The sequence below is a fragment of the Schistocerca serialis genome, chromosome 7 (assembly GCF_023864345.2).
Source record: "Schistocerca serialis cubense isolate TAMUIC-IGC-003099 chromosome 7, iqSchSeri2.2, whole genome shotgun sequence".
In the NCBI taxonomy this organism is placed as follows: domain Eukaryota; kingdom Metazoa; phylum Arthropoda; class Insecta; order Orthoptera; family Acrididae; genus Schistocerca; species Schistocerca serialis.
The window spans coordinates 366,888,694-366,907,136 of NC_064644.1; positions in this window are offsets into that span (position 1 = coordinate 366,888,694).

An 18,443-nucleotide genomic window follows, 5' to 3' on the forward strand; every position below is an offset into this window, starting at 1 on the left:
AGCCACACAGACCGGCTAGAACATTTAATGACAGGTGGATTGGTCGTAGAAGCACCATATCATGGTCTGCACGTTCTCCGGTCCTTGCAACTCTGGACTTCTTTCTTTGGTGGAAACTGATGTTTGCTATCGTGATTCCCCGACAACGCCTGAAAACATGCGTCAACGCATTGTCAATGCATGTGCGACAATCTACTCGCAGCTGAGAGGAATTTCTGTTAGCTTATTGCCAAATGAATTGAAACCGAAGGACATCATTCTGAGCATTTATTACGTTAATGAGGTTGCGCACACAGAAACAGTATGCGTTCCCATAATTTATGAAAAGGTTACAAAAGTAAATGTATCACATTGGAACAACAGAAATAAAGTCGAAACGTAACTACTTTTTGTGTTTTAATTTAGAAAACGACATTGTTACCAACTGTCCATCTAAATGGGCGAGATATATTACGGATAAGTGTTGGAATATTACAGCGCCATCTATTATAAAGCAAAACAAGTGTCCTACACCAAACATTCATATTTATTTAGGTACTATACGAATATGTAAGAAAAAATTGGGTACCTATTTAAGAAAAGCACTTTCTATCAATTTGGCCTATGACCGCACCATCTAGTGAACCTTCCATAGCGCCATTTCTTTTCCCCCCTTCACGCTCGAACAGATTTGTTCTTCTTAATTTTTCGTTTGATGCTAATTTCGTGGGATGTTTAGCCCAGTCACTATTAATGGACCATCCTGCATAATCTTAAACCTCAGTCTGCTCTTCATCATTATTAAATTGTGACCTAAGGCTATAACTGCTCCAGAGCACGCTTTACAATCCTTCATCTGATTTTACAATCTCTGCCGACTATGATGTAATCTATCTGAAATCTTCCTGCATCTCTCAGTTTTTTTACAAGAAAAGTGCCTCCTCGTATGATTCTTGAACCAAGTATTCGTTCTTACTAGCTGAAACCATTTGCAGAAATAATTTTGCGTTTCTCCTCTCTCGTTAATACGACCAAGTCAGTTTTTTCCGGTAACAATTTTTTTGCTCCATGCCCTACAACCGCATTCTAATCCTGTTAGATTTTCTTGTGTCTTTACGTATCGAAGTTTACCTTGAATATCCTCATATACTTTCTGTAGCTCTTCATGCTCCACTTGCAACATTAGCATGTATACCTGAACTATTGTGGCCGGTGTTGGTTTCCTATCGATTCTGATGAGAACAAACGTATCACTAAACTATTCACAGTAACGATCTGTGGCCTACATTCTTGTCCATTACGAATCCTACTAACGTTATACCACTCTCTGCTGCTGTTGATATTACCCTATAATCATCTGACCAGAAATCCCAGTCTTTTTTCCATTTCAGTTCTCCGATCCCTGCTGTATCTAGACTGAGCTTGTGTATCCCGCTGTATGTAGACAGAGCATGTAAATTTCCCTTTTCAGATTTTCAAGCTTCCCTACCACGTTAAAAATTCTGACATTCTAGGCCACGACCCGTAGTATCTTACCCTTTCGTTTGCTATTGAATCTTCTTCTCATGGTCATTTCTTCCTTTGCCACCCTCTCCGAAGATCTGAATGGGGGCCGTTTGCGGAACATGAGTGACTTCATAAGGACCGAAGTCTTCGTCCCTCATTGCTGCTTGCTTTTAATCACAATTCAAACAGTGGTCAGGTTAGAACCCAGAACCCAAGTCGTTTTCATTACAAGTGAAATAAGCTGCAACAACGAATGTCTTTCCATTACGTACATGTGCCTATTCTTGGTGACCGGATTTATCGCCTTTATTCTGAGGAACAAGTAGCTTCTCTGTGGACACGATAATGAATTTCTTTTACTTCCGGTAACTCTCCACTTTTTCTTCTTTAAGCATTTGGCAGATCCCCCTCACGATAGTGATGTAATCCCCACATCTCACACGATCAACATGTTTAACATCAATTACGTGTAGTCATGTGAGTAAAAAATCAGTTAACTAAATAAGTTAGTATAGTAAAACATCCATACATATACACCTACATTTTGCTTATTTTTTCATAGTTCCACATAACTTCTTCCTGTTTTCTCGATTCATCTGTGTTCAGTTTTTCAAGGCCTATCCACTGTAGCAACTTATAACTAAATCTGATGGGGGTACTATGGGGAGGTTCCCTTGTTAGAACTGGGTTTCCATCTGAGCTCATGAAATTCATACAAGCTGATCTCTTTTCTCCAAAGGTCTCTTTAATTTTCCTGTAGGCAGTATCTATCTTAACCCCTAGTGAGATAAGCCTCTACGTCCTTATATTCGTCCTCTAGCCATCTCTGCTTAGACATTTTACACTTCCTGTCGATCTCACTTTTGAGACGTTTGTATTCCTCTTTGCCCGGTTCATTTACTGCATTTTTGTATTTTCTCCTTTGTTCAATTACATTCATTATCTCTTCTGTTACCCAAGGATTTCTACTAGCATTCGTCTTTTTACCTACGTGATCCTCTGTTGCCTTCACTATTTCATCCCTCAAAGCCGGCCGAAGTGGCCGCGCGGTTCTGGCGCTGCAGTCTGGAACCGCGAGACCGCTACGGTCGCAGGTTCGAATCCTGCCTCGGGCATGGATGTTTGTGATGTCCTTAGGTTAGTTAGGTTTAACTAGTTCTAAGTTCTAGGGGTCTAATGACCTCAGCAGTTGAGTCCCATAGTGCTCAGAGCCATTTTTGAGCCCTCAAAGCTACTCATTCTTCTTCTACTGTATTTCATTCCTCTATTCCTGTCAATTGTTCACTTATGCTCTCCCTGAAGCTCTGTACAACCTCTGGTTTAGTCAGTTTATCCAGGTCCCATCTCCTTAAAATTTCTCATTTTTGCAGTTTGTTGGTTTTAATCTAGAGCTAATAGCCAATAGATTGTGGTCAGAGTCCACATCTACCACTGTAAATGTCTTACAATTTAAAACCTGGTTCCTAAATCAGTTTCTCACCGTTACATAATCTATCTGAAACCTTCCAGTATCTCCAGGCTTCTTCTATGTATACAACCTTCTTTTATGATTCTTGAACCACGTGTTAGCTATGATTAAGTTACACTCCGTGGAAAATTCTACCAGGTGGCTTCCTCTTTCATTTCTTAGCCCCAATCCGTATTCACCTACTATAGTTCCTTCTCTCCCTTTTCCTACCATCGAATTCTAGTCACCCATGACTATTAAACTTTCGTCTCCCTTCACTACCTGAATAATTTCTTCTATCTCATCATACATTTCTTCAATTTCTTCATCTGCAGAGCTAGTTGGCATGGGCTTCATATTTATCTTGGCCACAATAATGCGTTCACTATGCTATTTGTAGTAGCTTACCCGAACTCCAATTTTTTTATTCATTATGAAACCTACTCATGCATTACCCCTATTTGATTTTGTATTGATAACCGTGTATTCACCTGACTAGAAGTCTTGTTCCTCCTGCCACCGAACGTCACTAATTCCTACTAAATCTAATTTTAACTTACACATTTCTCTTATTAAATTTTCTAATCTACCTGCCCAATTAAGGGATCTGACATTCCACGCTCCGATCCGTGGAACACCAGTTTTCTTTCTCCTGATAACGACGTTCTCTTGAGTAGTCCCCGCCCGGAGATCTGAATGTGGGACTAACCTGCGGAATATTTTACCCAAGTGGACACCATCATCATTTAATCATACAGTAAAGCTGCATGCCCTCGGGAAAAATTACGGCTGCAGTTTCCCCTTGCTTTCAGCCGTTCGCAGTACCAGCACAGCAAGGCCGTTTTGGTTAGTGTTACAAGGCCAGATCAGTGAATCATCCAGACTGTTGCCCATGCAAGTATTGAAAAGGCTGCTGCCTCTGTTCAGGAACCACACGTTTGTCTGGCCTCTCAACAGATACCCCTCCGTCGTGGTTCCACCTACGGCACGGCTATCTGTATCGTTGAGGCACGCGAGCCTCCCCACCAACGGCAGGGTCCATGGTTCATAGGGGAGGGGGCGGGGGGGGGGGGGGGTGACGGAAATAAAATAACGGTTCAAGCGTGGTATTAAATGTCAGTGGTTGGATTCGCTGATGGCTTTGCCATCCTCGGTGAGGGTGAAGAATAATTAGAAGATGTGTTTAAGGAATGAACATTATTTATAGGATATGGATTGAGAATAAATCGAAGGAAGAAGAAACTAACGAGAAGGAATTCAAATGAGATTACCGGCAAATTTAACATCAAAATTGGTGGTTACGAAGCAGGCGAAGTTAAGGAATTCTACAACCTAGGCAGCGAGAAGGACATAAAGAGCAGACTAGCCCTGGAAAAACGGCATTTCTGGTCAAGAGTCGTCTTCTGTTAACAAACATACCATTAATTTCAGGAAGTTATTTCTGAGAATTTACTGTTGGCGCGCAGTATCGTTTCGTAGTCAAACATGTAATTTGGGAAATCCAGGTGGTCTCATAAGGTAAGGAGTCCTCTGCAGAATCGAGAAGGAAAGGAATACTTGTAAAGCATTGACATCAGGGAATGACTTCCAAGTACCAGAGGGAGCAGTAGAGGGCAAGAACTGTAGAGAAAGAAGGAGATTTTGAATACATCTCATAAGTAGTCGAAGACATAGGTTACAAGTGCTACTCTGTGGTTAAAAGGAAGTATTTCGTGGCGGGTTGCATAAAACATTCTGAAGAGATACGACAAAAAAAAAAAATTGTTGAATTCTGTGCAACAATTTTACAGTAAGATTTTACGGGTTTTCAGTCAGCTGATGTAGAGAGGTCGTCTGAACAGATCGTCTGAGTATTAATGGAATGTTTTCTAAACGTTGAAAGAGTGTAAGGTAAAGTAACTAGTTTCGGATAAGGTTTCTGTATCTACCAGTGAGCAGGTAAATATTCGACGACTCCTACTAGATGTCTGTGTAGACTCTAAAGGATGTGGATCTTTGGGGAAGTCGTACTGACTAATTTCGTTCGGAGGTTTGAAATGGTGTACTAATACTCAGTAGCAGAATGATCCTGCATCTGTTACTCAAAGCTGGGTGTGAGTGTTTGTTGATGGAAGACAGTTTAGAAGTTACATCTAAGGAAATACCTCTTGCTTTTGAAACCTTCTATACACAACATTATACAGGTTGGTAATCCGTTTAGAGAGGAGGCTAACTCCTAATTATTGAAGCACTTGAATCGAAATATAAGTAGTGGTAGCACAGAGTTAATTTTGTTTCATTTTTTTCTTTATTTAAGATCAGGCGTAACAGGCAGAAAATAATATTTCAAACCGACAGTTCCCATTTACTAGTGCTGTGTAAGAAACAATAAAAGTAAATAACTAATTTGTTGATGTATTAAAAAAAATTCTGGCTTAATAGTATTCCAGTAACTTATCCAAAGGGCAGACAATTAAACTGCTAGTAATTAATTTCAAAAATTACAGTTTTAACAGTATCGTATGTTGCACAAAAGAAATAAAAAGTATTGTCGAAACAAAGAAATACCAACAACAACAAAAAGGAAAGGAAAAGATACTCTGGACAGAAAATAAGATGTGATATATGGAGTACTCACAGACAAAATTGAGACAGCTAGAGGGAGTTTCATCTCTTGGTAACAATATTTTATATTTCGAAGTATTACAGTATTAAGAAGAACAGAATCAGAGCCAGTAAAACAGTGCTACCTGTGTGAATATTTAGCAAAAAACGTATGATAATGAAGAACGTGTGATTGCTATATTACGTATGATGTAGTCTGAAGCCCTTATTTCTTCCTGCAGAGGTCATATGCGCTTGTCTGAGAGAGAGAGAGAGAGAGAGAGAGAGAGAGAGAATGTGATACAGTACCAGCTGCAGTAACCATTTTCTAGTGGTTACACGATTTGTAATTGCAGAAGTAACAAACAGTATCCCGTAGTAAGCCCGCCTTGCTAGCCACGCGGTCTAACGCGCTGCTTCCCGAGCGGGAAGGCGTGCCGGTCGCCGGCAGGAATCCACTCGGCGGATTAATGTCGAGTTCCGGTGTGCTTGCAGCCTGTGGATGGTTTTTAAGGCGGTTTTCGATCTACCTCGGCGAATGCGGGTTAGTTCGTCTTATTCTACCTCAGTTACACTATGTCGGCGATTGCTGTGCAAACATTGTCTACACGAACGCGTACACCGTAATTCCTCTACCGCGCAAACATTTGGAATTTCACTCGTCTGGTATGAGACGTTCCTGGGAGGGAGGGGGGGCGGGGCACTGGGGGCCTAACCGAGTAACACTGGGTTCAGTGTGGCGGGGGGGGGGGGGGGGGGGGCGGCGAGGTGCTGTGGTCTGTTGTGGGGCCCATGGTGGGACGAAGCCTCTCCATCGCTTCTAGGTCCCAGGTTTAATGCACAATACATACACACACCCACACACACACAATCCAGAAGTAGCACATACTGCAGATTTTCACATTAGCTATCCTAGTATCATGATTATTGTTTTCATTTGTTAGATTTCTTTTTTTTTCTTGTAATGCAGTAATACTGCATACAAAGATAGTCAAGAGTGGTGTAGTACATGGCTATCATCTCTACTTAGCTATTTAATAGTGGCACAGGTGGAACTTGGAGATACCCATTTCTTTGTAATTACATTTATTAACTGCCTCTAAAATTTGTTACTGAAGTGTGTGACAGCGTCCTATTATAGCTCTGATTTTTTTTTAATGTAGTGTTTTTTCTACACCGGTTCCCGTCAGATCAAAGAAGTTAAGTTCAGTCAGGCTGGGCTAGCACTGGATGGGTGAGCATCCGGTCTGCCGAGCGCTGCTGGCAAGCGGGGTGGTCTCAGCCCTTGTGAGGCAAACTGAGGAGATATCTACATCTACATCTACATTTACACTCCGCAAGCCACCCAATGGTGTGTGGCGGAGAGAACTTTACGTGCCACGGTCATTACCTCCCTTTCCTGTTCCAGTCGAGTATGGTTCGTGGGAAGAACGACTGCCGGAAAGCCTCCGTGCGCGCTCGAATCTCTCTAATTTTACATTCGTGATCTCCTCGGGAGGTATAAGTAGGGGGAAGCAATATATTCGATACCTCATCCAGAAACGCACCCTCTCGAAACCTGGACAGCAAGCTACACCGCGATGCAGAGCGCCTCTCTTGCAGAGTCTGCCACTTGAGCCTTCTAAACATCTCCGTAACGCTATCACGCTTACCAAATAACCCTGTGACGAAACGCGCCGCTCTTCTTTGGATCTTCTCTATCTACTCTGTCAACCTGACCTGGTACGGATCCCACACTGATGATCAATACTCAAGTATAGGTCGAACGAGTGTTTTGTAAGCCACCTCCTTTGTCGATGGACTACATTTTCTAAGGACTCTCCCAATGAATCTCAACCCGGCACCCGCCTTACCAACAATTAATTTTATGTGATCATTCCACTTCAGATAGTTCCGCACGCATACCCCCATATATTTTACAGAAGTAACTGCTACCAGTGTTTGTTCCGCTATCATATAATCATACAATAAAGGATCCTTCTTTCTATGTATTCGCAATACATTAAATTTGTGTATGTTAAGAGTCAGTTGCCACTCCCTGCACCAAGTGCCTATCCGCTGCAAATCTTCCTGCATTTCGGTGCAATTTTCTAATGCTGAAACTTCTCTGTATACTACAGCGTCATTCACGAAAAGCCGCATGGAACTTCCGACACTATCTACTAGGTCATTTATATATATTGTGAAAAGCAATGGTCCCATAACACTCCCCTGTGGCGCGCCAGAGGCTATTTTAGCGTCTGTAGACGTCTCTCCATTGAGAGCAATATGCTGTGTTCTGTTTGCTAAAAACTCTTCAATCCAGCCACACAGCTGGTCTGTTATTCCGTAGGCTCTTACTTTGTTTATCAGGCGACAGTGCGGAACTGTATCGAACGCCTTCCGGAAGTCAAGGAAAATGACATCTACCTGGCAGCCTGTATCTAATAATTTCTGGGTCTCATGAACAAATAAAGCGAGTTAGGTCCCACACGATCGCTGTTTCCGGAATCCATGTTGATTCCTACAGAGTAGATTCTGGGTTTGCAGAAATGACATGATACACTAGCAAAAAACATGTTCTAAAATTCTACAACAGATCGATGTCAGAGATATAGGTCTATAGTTTTGCGCATCTGCTCGACAACCCTTCTTGAAGTCTGGGACTAACTGTGCTGTTTTCCAATCATTTGGAACCATCCGTTCCTCTAGAGACTTGCGGTACACGGCTGTTAGAAGGGGGGCAAGTTCTTTCGCGTACTCTGTGTAGAATCGAATTGGACTTCCCTCTGTTGACTGATTTCAGTTGCTCTTCTATTCCTTGGACACTTATTTCGATGTCAGCCATTTTTTTCGTTTGTGCGAGGATTTAGAGAAGGAATTGCGGTGCGGTCTTCCTCTGTGAAACAGCTTTGGAAAAAGGTGTTTAGTATTTCAGCTTTACGCGTGTCATCCTCTGTTTCAATGCCATCATCGTCCTAGAGTGTCTGGATATGCTGTTTCGAGCCACTTACTGATTTAACGTAAGACCAGAACTTCCTAGGATTATCTGTCAAGTCGGTACATAAAATTTTACTTTCGAATTCACTGAAAGCTTCACGCATAGCTCTCCTTACGTTAAGTTTGACATTGTTTAGCTTCTGTTTGTCTGAGAGGTTTTGGCTGCGTTTAAACTTGCAGTGAAGCTCTGTTTGCTTTCGCGGTAAAGTAGCGGCTCCGCTCTCGTAAAATGACATACGGCCAGGAGAGCGGTGTGCTCACCACATGCCCCTCCGTATCCGCATCAAGTGGCGCGTTTGGGCTGCGGGCGACACGGCGGCCGGTCGGTACCGTTGGGCCCTCCCAGGCCTATACGGGTGGAGTTTAGTCTTCTTTCTGTATCACTGCAATGATATTAATTTTATCTACATTACATATTATAGCATCTTGCAGCTGTCATTTACTGCTGAACTTACTTAAAGTCTGAATAACATGATTATTAGTTCTAAGATTTTTACTATCTTGTTATTGAAATCTTTGATATTTCATTGCTCATTTGGTAATTTTCTGGTAATTCTGCTACATCTAATTCTACCTTAATATATGCAATTACGGACTTAAATTTTGTATAATATCGTTCTGGACTTAATGTGTAGCTTAGTTCTATAGAAAATAATTCTGCTTTTATGGTATAGGAATTTATGTTGGTTGAATTGTTCAGTCTTTCACAAAACTTGAATTCTGAATTAGATACATCCTTCCCTTGATCTATATTTGTTTTTGCGTGTTCACTTTATTATCTCTACACGAAGTTTCTAAATCGAATTAGGGCAAGATAAACTTTTTTGACGAATATCTGCAATCTGACATTTTTCAGTTTTTTAGTTTAACACACTTCATTACATTCGCCTTCACAAAAATATCGACGAGTGCTTATTCGGATGTCCAACTCCTCAATAGACACTGAATGTTGTGCTTTCTTTGAACGTTCTCCAAAAGCATGATTTTTATTCCATGAAACATTAGGAAAGCACTTGTGTCCTGGTTAGACACTGTCATGATTATTTTTCGGTTACGCTGTTCTGCAGCTTCGAAAGAGAAAACAGGTTTCTATTTGTACCGTTCTGCTTACACTTGCAGAATGACCGGACTGATCTGTCAGGCATGTTTCGATTACGGGCGCACAGAAATTCACGAAACACGCGTACGACTGTGAGGAAGAGATTATCACACGCATATCACGCAGTGCGTTCCCACAGAGGCGGAGTCTCTTGGGCCGCTGAACTTTGGACGGTTCACAGCGGCTTGCACTTAAAAGCACAACTTAAACGCCCGCGTGAGGAGGGGTGAAATGTTTGAGCCGCCAGGACGGGTTGCGCACTGGTGCGCACAGAAACTCCGCATGGAGTTCACAGCGGCGCAACCATGAAGCGTACACACACACTCACACTCACACACACACACACACATACACACACACACTCACACTGACAGAAGACTAGCACGGACGCCCTTCCCTTCTCTTAGTGAAAGGGCGCTGTCTTTCCTTTGTCTTTTGTAATCCGCATCCCGGCATCCGACTCGAGTGCTCTCTTTTACGCACTCCATTCTTGAAGTTCTTTGGGCGGCTGGAATGTTTAAAACCGCTCGAGATCGTCGAGAGCGGCCGCGCCCGCGGTGATAAAGGCACGTTGGAAATGCGTCTGAGCGACGGCGCAGCGGGGGCCCAGCGTACCGCCGGGCTGGGCCGTTCGAGGGCCTCTTCTTGGCGCAGAAAGAACAATGGCCTGCCGCGGCACGAGGACAGAAATATTCTGGATGTTTTCAGAGCGCTGCTGCTGCTGCTACGGTCCACTTCACTTTACAGCTGTCACTGAGAGTGCTCTCTATCTCCGTTGCACTCCTCTCAATGAATGGGTAATAATAGTTCTTTACTCAAAAAAGAAGCGATACATTTTTATCTTACAGCTTACTATTATTTACACAGCATCATTCAGACAAGTACTGAGTTTGGAGGTTCCTCTACGACGATCATGAGATTGTGCAAGACTCCACTCATTCCGCGATATTTGCATGGTTTTTGGGGAGTCTTCAATTACCGTCTATTGAACTCTAGACTGAGCGTCTGGTGTGGACTCTACGGTGTAACTTTATCATAACTAAAGGCAGCAAGATTATTTAAACAAATTTTCGAATTAGTAGTATATAATGCAGAGTTACTGTGGCTCAGTCTGGTTGTATGAAAAGAAAGGAAAGAGAAACCATAGGTTTCTAACATCTATGGGAACTGGATATACATCATAAATTGTTTCTCTCTCCTGTCTCTGTCCATCTCCTCCCCCCTCTTGCTTTGTCAGTCTCCTCCTCGTTCCTGACTCGCTATTCATCACCTCTCCTCCCATCTCTCTCTTCCTATCCCTCTCTCTGTCACCACCTTCCCTCTTTCTCTGTCCATCTTCTCCTCCCTCTCTCCATCTCCTCCTTCCCTTCCTTTCGTTCTTACTGCCAATCGCTTCCTGCCCCCTTTCTATGTCCATTCATTCCTCCCCCTCTGCATCTTCTCCTGTCCCTTCTCTCTATCTATCTCCTCCCTTCCGCTTCCTACTTCCTTTTCCGTCCTCCCCATCCCCTTCTGTAAATATACTCTTTCCCCGTCCCTCTGATCTTCAGCCCTCTTTATTGTTGTTGCATAATCATACACTGTAGTAATATTCCAATTGCCGGCAGCTGTGGCCGAGCGGTTCTAAGCGCTTCAGTCTGGAACCGCGCGATCGCTACAGTCGTAGGTTCGAATGCCGCTTCGGGCGTGGATGTGTGTGATGTCCTTAGGATAGTTAGGTTTAAGTAGTTGTAAGTCTATGGGACTGATGACCTCAGATGTTAAGTCCCATAGTGCTTAGAGCCATTTGAACCAATATTGCAATTATAAGCCGATAAGCCATAAAGACGATTTTCCTGTTTGCAACAACGTTTCACTGTTGTATATATAGCCCATGTCCGTCGCAATGTCCATGAGAGTACTGTGTAACAATTTTAAGGAAATCGGTCAAGAACCTTACGAGATTTTTGGTATTAACTTTTCCCCATTTTCTGCTATATATTTATTTATGTAAGTATTTAAAAATATGCTCGTATATGTATGCACCTTGTGTCAAAATTTAAAAGCTAAACGACGAGGTTTTGGAGATATAAGCTTCTGTACTAACGACAATTTATAAATAGTACATATATTTTCATATGTCGTGCATGAAGCTCTAGTAAGTATATAAAACACGTAATGCAACGTTGTGTAAAATTCGTAGTTATTGGTGAAGATGCTGTAAGTAGGCTGTTTAGGGTTTTATGTTGGTAACGCCACGTGGCGCTCTGCATGAAAATCACTGGCTGTGCTGTGTGCAGTCTGTGGCTGGTTGGCATTGTTGGAATATTCGCCATTGTAGTGTTGAGCAGTTGGCTGTTAACGCGTTGCGCAGTTGGAGGTGAGTCGCCAGCAGTGGTGGATGTGGAGAGAGAGATGGCGGAGTTTTGAGACCGGATGATCTGGACGTGTGTCCACCACATACAGAAAATTTGTAAGACTGGATGTAATGAAATGATATATATATATATATATATATATATATATATATATATATATATATATATATATATAATGGCTTTTGAACACTATTAAGGTAAATACATTGCTTGTTCTCTATCAAAATCTTTCATTTGGTAACTACGCCTATCAGTAGTTAGTGCCTTCGGTAACTGGAATCTTTTATTTAGCTGGCAGTATTGGCGCTCGCTGTATTGCAGTAGTTCGAGTAACGAAGATTTTTGTGAGGTATGTGATTCATGAAAGGTATAGGTTATTGTTAGAAGCAATCAGAGCCATTCCAGTTCCATCCACAAAAAAACAAGTCCGCAGTTTTCTAGGTCTCGTAAATTTTTACCGTTGTTTTCTGAATATGCAAATTCTAGTTACACCAAAACTTTGTTATCTCACTAAAAAAGTATACTACTTGGAACTGGGACGAACAAGCACAGTTGGAATTCAATTCTTTGAATGAAGCGCTACTTAACGCGCCAATTCTAGCTCATCCAGGTCTGTCACAAGATTTCTGCCTTAGCACGGATTCTTCTAAAGTCGTTCTTGGTGCCGATTTATTTCAAGAAGCCATTGAAAATGACACTACTGTTCAGAAAACCATTGCTTTTGCTAGCCAAGTGCTAACACAACCTGAAAAAAATTATTCCGTTACTGAATTAGAAGCTTTAGCTATCGTTTGTGCATTTAACAAATTCCGTTTCTTTCTTTCTGGTAAGCACGTAAAAGTATACACTGATCATCGTGCATTACAATTTCTTATGTCTTCAAAATTAAATCATGACAGGTTAAAACGTTATGCATTGTTTCTGCAAGAATTCCACTTCACAGTAGTCTACATTCCCGGCAAGCAGAACATTGTTGCGGACGAACTGTCACGCGCACCGGCTGGAATTGAGAAAAGCAACACAGAAGTCAACCTCGAGAAAAATTTCAGTATTCTTTCCATTCAGACAGTCGCCTTTGAAAACTTCATCACCACATCTTTAAAGGACATTGCTCATGAACAAGATAAAGATCCGATTTGGAAACACGTCAAAAGTAAATGGCGTGAAAAGACACACACACAAATTCGGCATTATTATCTGGTTAGAAACAACACACTCTTCAAACGCTGCACTGTTGGTGACAAGCTATGGGTACTTCGCATTCCTGACGATTTTGTTAATAAGCTCATTTGGTACATTCATTTCAGCTACGCACATTTTGATCCACGAAAATGCTATCATATATTTCGGACGACTTGTTATTTTAACAATGTGGAAAAGAGAATTCAAAGACTCTTGTCTATTTGTAAACTTTGTCAAAAGGCTAAACCATCTACTGTCTCACATCGTGCTCCGTTGTTTCCTACCATTCCTTCTAAATTAACAGAATTTGCTGCCGTTGATCTCTTGGAACCCCTTGTCAGAATTTCTAATGGATTTTCGTACATTCTAGTCACTGTTGAACTTACTTCAAAAGTTGTTTCTTTCACACCGTTACGTAAAGCCACTGGAAGGTCTGTATCCAACGCCCTTGTTAAAAATTTCTTACGTGAAGTTGGACACGTTAATAAAGTCATTTCAGATAACGGACCGCAATTCAGGTTTGCTGTTTCGTCACGCATGCTTCGGAATCATAAAATCAAACCTGTTTTTATTTCATTGTACTCACCACATTGTAACCCGTCTGAACGGATTATGAAAGAAATCAATAAGCTTTGCAGACTTTATTGTCACAGAAAGGATCAGCACTGGTACAGATATTTACACATATTTCAGAACGTGCTGAAAGAAATGCCTCATGACTCCACTGCTTTACCACCTATACTTGTACTGAAGAATGAAGAACTACCGAACAGAATCAGAGAGCTTGTACATTTTCAGAATACACGTAAACTTCGTCATAAAGACATAATTTATTTGGCTATTCAAAATATAAATTTTGCAGCAGACAAAAGGAGAAAACTACACGGTAAAGCAAACGCAAAGAAATTATATATTGGTCAGAAGTTCTCATTAAAGCTAATACATTGTCACATAAGAAGAAACACTTGAGTCACAAATTCTTTCTGATTTACAATGGACCTTACAGAATCCGACGTATACCACATGATAATTGTGTTGAAGTTGAAACTCTGCGTACTAGGAAGAGTAAAATATTACACCACATTTCACATGTAAAACCGGTTATTGAGAGATAATCTGTTTTTTTTTTTAACTTTGTCTTTGCTATAAACTTTTTCACTTCACGTTACACCAGTACTGCTAATGAGATTTTACTGCAACATTTTGGTTTACTTGAAAATACTTTATGGATTTAAAGTTCTTTCTGAGACATACCAGATGACACAGTGGTTAGTTTATTTGACAGCTGCATGACTATATTACGACGCTACTAGTGTGTGACACAATTTACTTTGTTGCTTTTGCGGTGTATCTGTTTTATATCTGAACAGTTTTTCTGAATTCTTCTGGAATGGAAAACATGTTTTAGTAGTAACTTTTGTGGTATTGCTACAATGAGACAGCCATTATGTAGCACAACAATACGTTACAATACAGTACTTATTTCACCACGTCAATAAGCGTAACAGCTACGATATCTATACGCATAGCAATTCACTTTGTTTATTACGAGGTAAGTACATTGACTTCTACAGAACTTTGCTTACCGACGACGATAATTACGACACTTGGCACATATTTAACCCTTAAGTAATGACAGAGATTGTCTTACAACACGACGCACAGTTTAGCGCTACAGTACATGTATCTGAGTGATTGATTTTGTACTTAAAACATTTATGTTTAAAGATTTTTGAATTACAATGATACAAAGGTTTACTGTGATACGTTTCATTCCATTGCTGTAATCTGAAACAGCTGAGGGTATAATTACATTAATCCTCAGGGGGGTACATGCTTACTTTGTGTACCATGTGTTTGGAAAGCACAGGAAGCTGTAGCTAATATGGTATTTGCTTATACAGGGTGAGGCAGTGAAACGGCACGATTTAGATAGTGGTTGTCGGGCGCGGAGGGGGGTTGCGAGAGTGGGGGAAGTGACCTTGGGCGTCTAGAGTGGTGGAAGTTTCAGTAGCCATGGAGCGTTGGTCGAGTGCGCAACGTGCATATGCCGTAAAGGCATATTACAAAAACGCGGATAGTGTGGTTGGTGCTCAACGCGCCTTTCGTCGTGAATTCAACCTGCCGCCACGGGCTCCCGTGCCATCAAGGAAAGCCATTCTCCTTTGGGTTAAAACCTTTGAAGCTACTGCTAGCACAACAAAGGAAAGAGGGGGCAGCACAAAAACAATCCGGACACCCGAGAACATTAATCGTGTGTGCGAAGCGTTGGGACGAAGTCCGCGAAAATCCGCGAGACGGCACAGCGCAGAACTTGGTCTCAGCAATCGATCAGTAAAACGGATTTTGAAGAGTGACCTTCACTATCATCCATACAAAATTCAGGTAGTGCAAGCCCTTAAACCTAATGACTACAATAACCGTATACGCTTTTGCCAGTCAATGCTTAACGTTATTGAACGAAATGAAGAAAGAGTGCATAACTTATGGATGAGTGATGAAGCCCACTTTCATCTTAGTGGGTACGTAAATAAGCAAAACTCCAGATATTGGTCCTCAGATAACCCGCACGAACTTCATGAAAAACCTCTCCATTCTGAAAAAGTAACAGTCTGGTGCGCAATGTCATCTCGTGGAATCGTGGGGCCCTATTTTTTTGAAGATGAAGATGGCAACACAGTGACGGTAAACTCTGGACGTTATGCTGACATGTTGACCATTTTTGGTCTGCCTGGAATTGATCGACATGATCCAGATGCTGAAACACTCCTCCAGCAAGAATGTGCAACAAGCCATACTGCTAATGTCTCAATGGAATTGCTCAGACTTGCATTTCCACGACGTCTAATCAGCAGGAATGGCGATTTCCCCTGGCCTGCCCGTTCACCAGATCTGACGGAACCAGACTTTTTTCTTTAGGGCTACCTCAAGTGCAAAGTCTTCCAGGAAAATCCACCAAGAACAAAAGAAGACCTGAAGGAGCGAATTCGACAGGAAATTAACAACATTCCAGTACAGATGCTACGAAACGTCATGGGACAATTTCATCTCAGGCTTAGACAATGTGTGCAAAACCCAGGACGACACCTCACTGACACCATATTTAAAAAATGATTGTTTTTAAGTTAAATCTTTAATTTCCACTCTTGTACTTGAGATCCATGTTCAACTATTATGATTTTACTTGTAAATAAATCTTTGGTGGTTTTACAAAATCGTGCCGTTTCACTGCCTCACCCTGTACAACTTTAAACATCGGTACCATATTTCTCTAACACAGAATTACACAGCTATCTGATTATTTAACAGAGATAGAAAAAATATTTTTTACTATGTCAGTGACACATGTTTATGCAATTACACAGTTTGATAACTATGCACTTATGAAATTGTATTTCGTCTGCACTGTGTGAACTGTTCATATTTTTTCGGAACCATTGTGATACTATGAGAGCTTTGAATGTCGTATTTGGTAAGGAAGCATGATTTTTGAAGTACGATTGAGGTATATGAATTTTTTGAAGGTCTTGAAATTATTGAAAGAAGCTGCAACGATTTTGAGATGTGATTGATCTGTTATGATGTTATTATTACGATAACGATGGGTATTATTCTGTTGAGGTGTGTTTATGATCAATAAGATAATGCTACTGTATATGAGGAATGTGGTTACGTGTTTATATATATATATATATATATATATATATATATATATATATATATATATATAATGAGTAGTGGCACGGGACTCTGATTTGTGGAAAAGGATGTTGCAAACCAAGAATCTTACTTTAAGAATTATGAAATGTGTGTACAAGCGTGAATGTATCACAGTGCCACCGAAAATTTTTTGGACGCTGTTATATTTATAGGATTTTCTTTCTAAACATTTATGACGCAAATTCTCAACATGTGACATTTTTTTATGAGACTGTCACTGTAGCGCAACCTGCTGTCGTAAATATTTTGGTAAGAAGGCTAAGTAACCTTGACGTAATGCGTTGTGGACGCTCAGCTGTGCCAATCGCCTGAAAAAAGAAAGCCATTTGGTGGAGAAAAAAAGAGGCCATAAACCTCGCTATTGACATTGCTTTGTAGAAAGCATTGCAAATACGACACGCTCAAACTGGAAAACATATGATTACATTGTGGAGCTCTTAATTTATGATATTTACTAAAATGTCTAATGAAATGATGAGATACATTTTTTCATTTATTGGCTTTCTAGTTGAGAGATTTTTTGACTGCCTTTGGAGACGCCATTTGCCTAGTGAATGACGTTTCGCGCATTGCTTTGTAAATATATTTGTCTATTTTGTTTAATATCTAGTTTCTAGTTACACTGCAGCATTGGTTAAAATAAAATTTAATAGATGTACTAATATCACTATTTTCTGTCGCAGACCCAGTAAAGAACAATATTATGATGTACTTTCTTAGAAAAGAGAGCACCTATAGACAATTCCCTGCACAGGATTTGCCAACATTATTTTTTTAAAGATTTGGTAACTTGTTTCATAGAGTAAGTCAAGGTGATGCATCACTCTAGTGTTAAGATGTGACATAGTTATTAGACATTTCCTATCTTTACTGTAATATTTTTTCTGTTTGAGCTTTGTCACATTTAGGTATAAGTTATTGTATTTGCTGCTGCTGTGTGCCAGGCATAGTGCTACTGAATTTCACTTTGTATTACTCTGTTAAGCCAGTTTTAGTACTTATTTGTTTTTTTTTTTTGTTGCCCAACATTGGCTCATAGTAGTTGCAATGTTGCATTTTCTCTGCTAATTTACATATACTGCTGCTTGCTTTGCCAATTTGCATTTTTTTGTCATTACTGTTTGTGTTAATTTGTTTTGTGTTGCCACATTGCCTCGTCCCTTACTATATATATCTGAGCTCAGTAATTTAAGTTAGCTTAAGAGGGGGTAGACTATATAAGAAACTAACTATGAAGAATTGGGAAAGAATACATTGAGAAGTTATATGAAAAAGATTTGGGCAAAAATGAGTATTGTAGAATAAGAAATATTTATTTAACATGGTTAGATAGGATTTTTTTTTTTTTTTTTTTTTTTTTTTTTTTTTTTTTTTTTTTTTTTTTTTTTTTTTTTTTGCAGGAGCAAATGTTGAAATAAGAGGAAAGATGTATGGAATGAAGTTTTGAGTTGGACTGCAGTGCCAGATGTTACACTGAAAACGAACCCTGTCCTTTCCTTTTGTGTTATTCCGCTTGTGTTTGTGTACCCTTGTGTATTTGTGTTTTTCCTGTCATTATGTGTTTAGCTAATAAGATTTATGTTGCAGAATT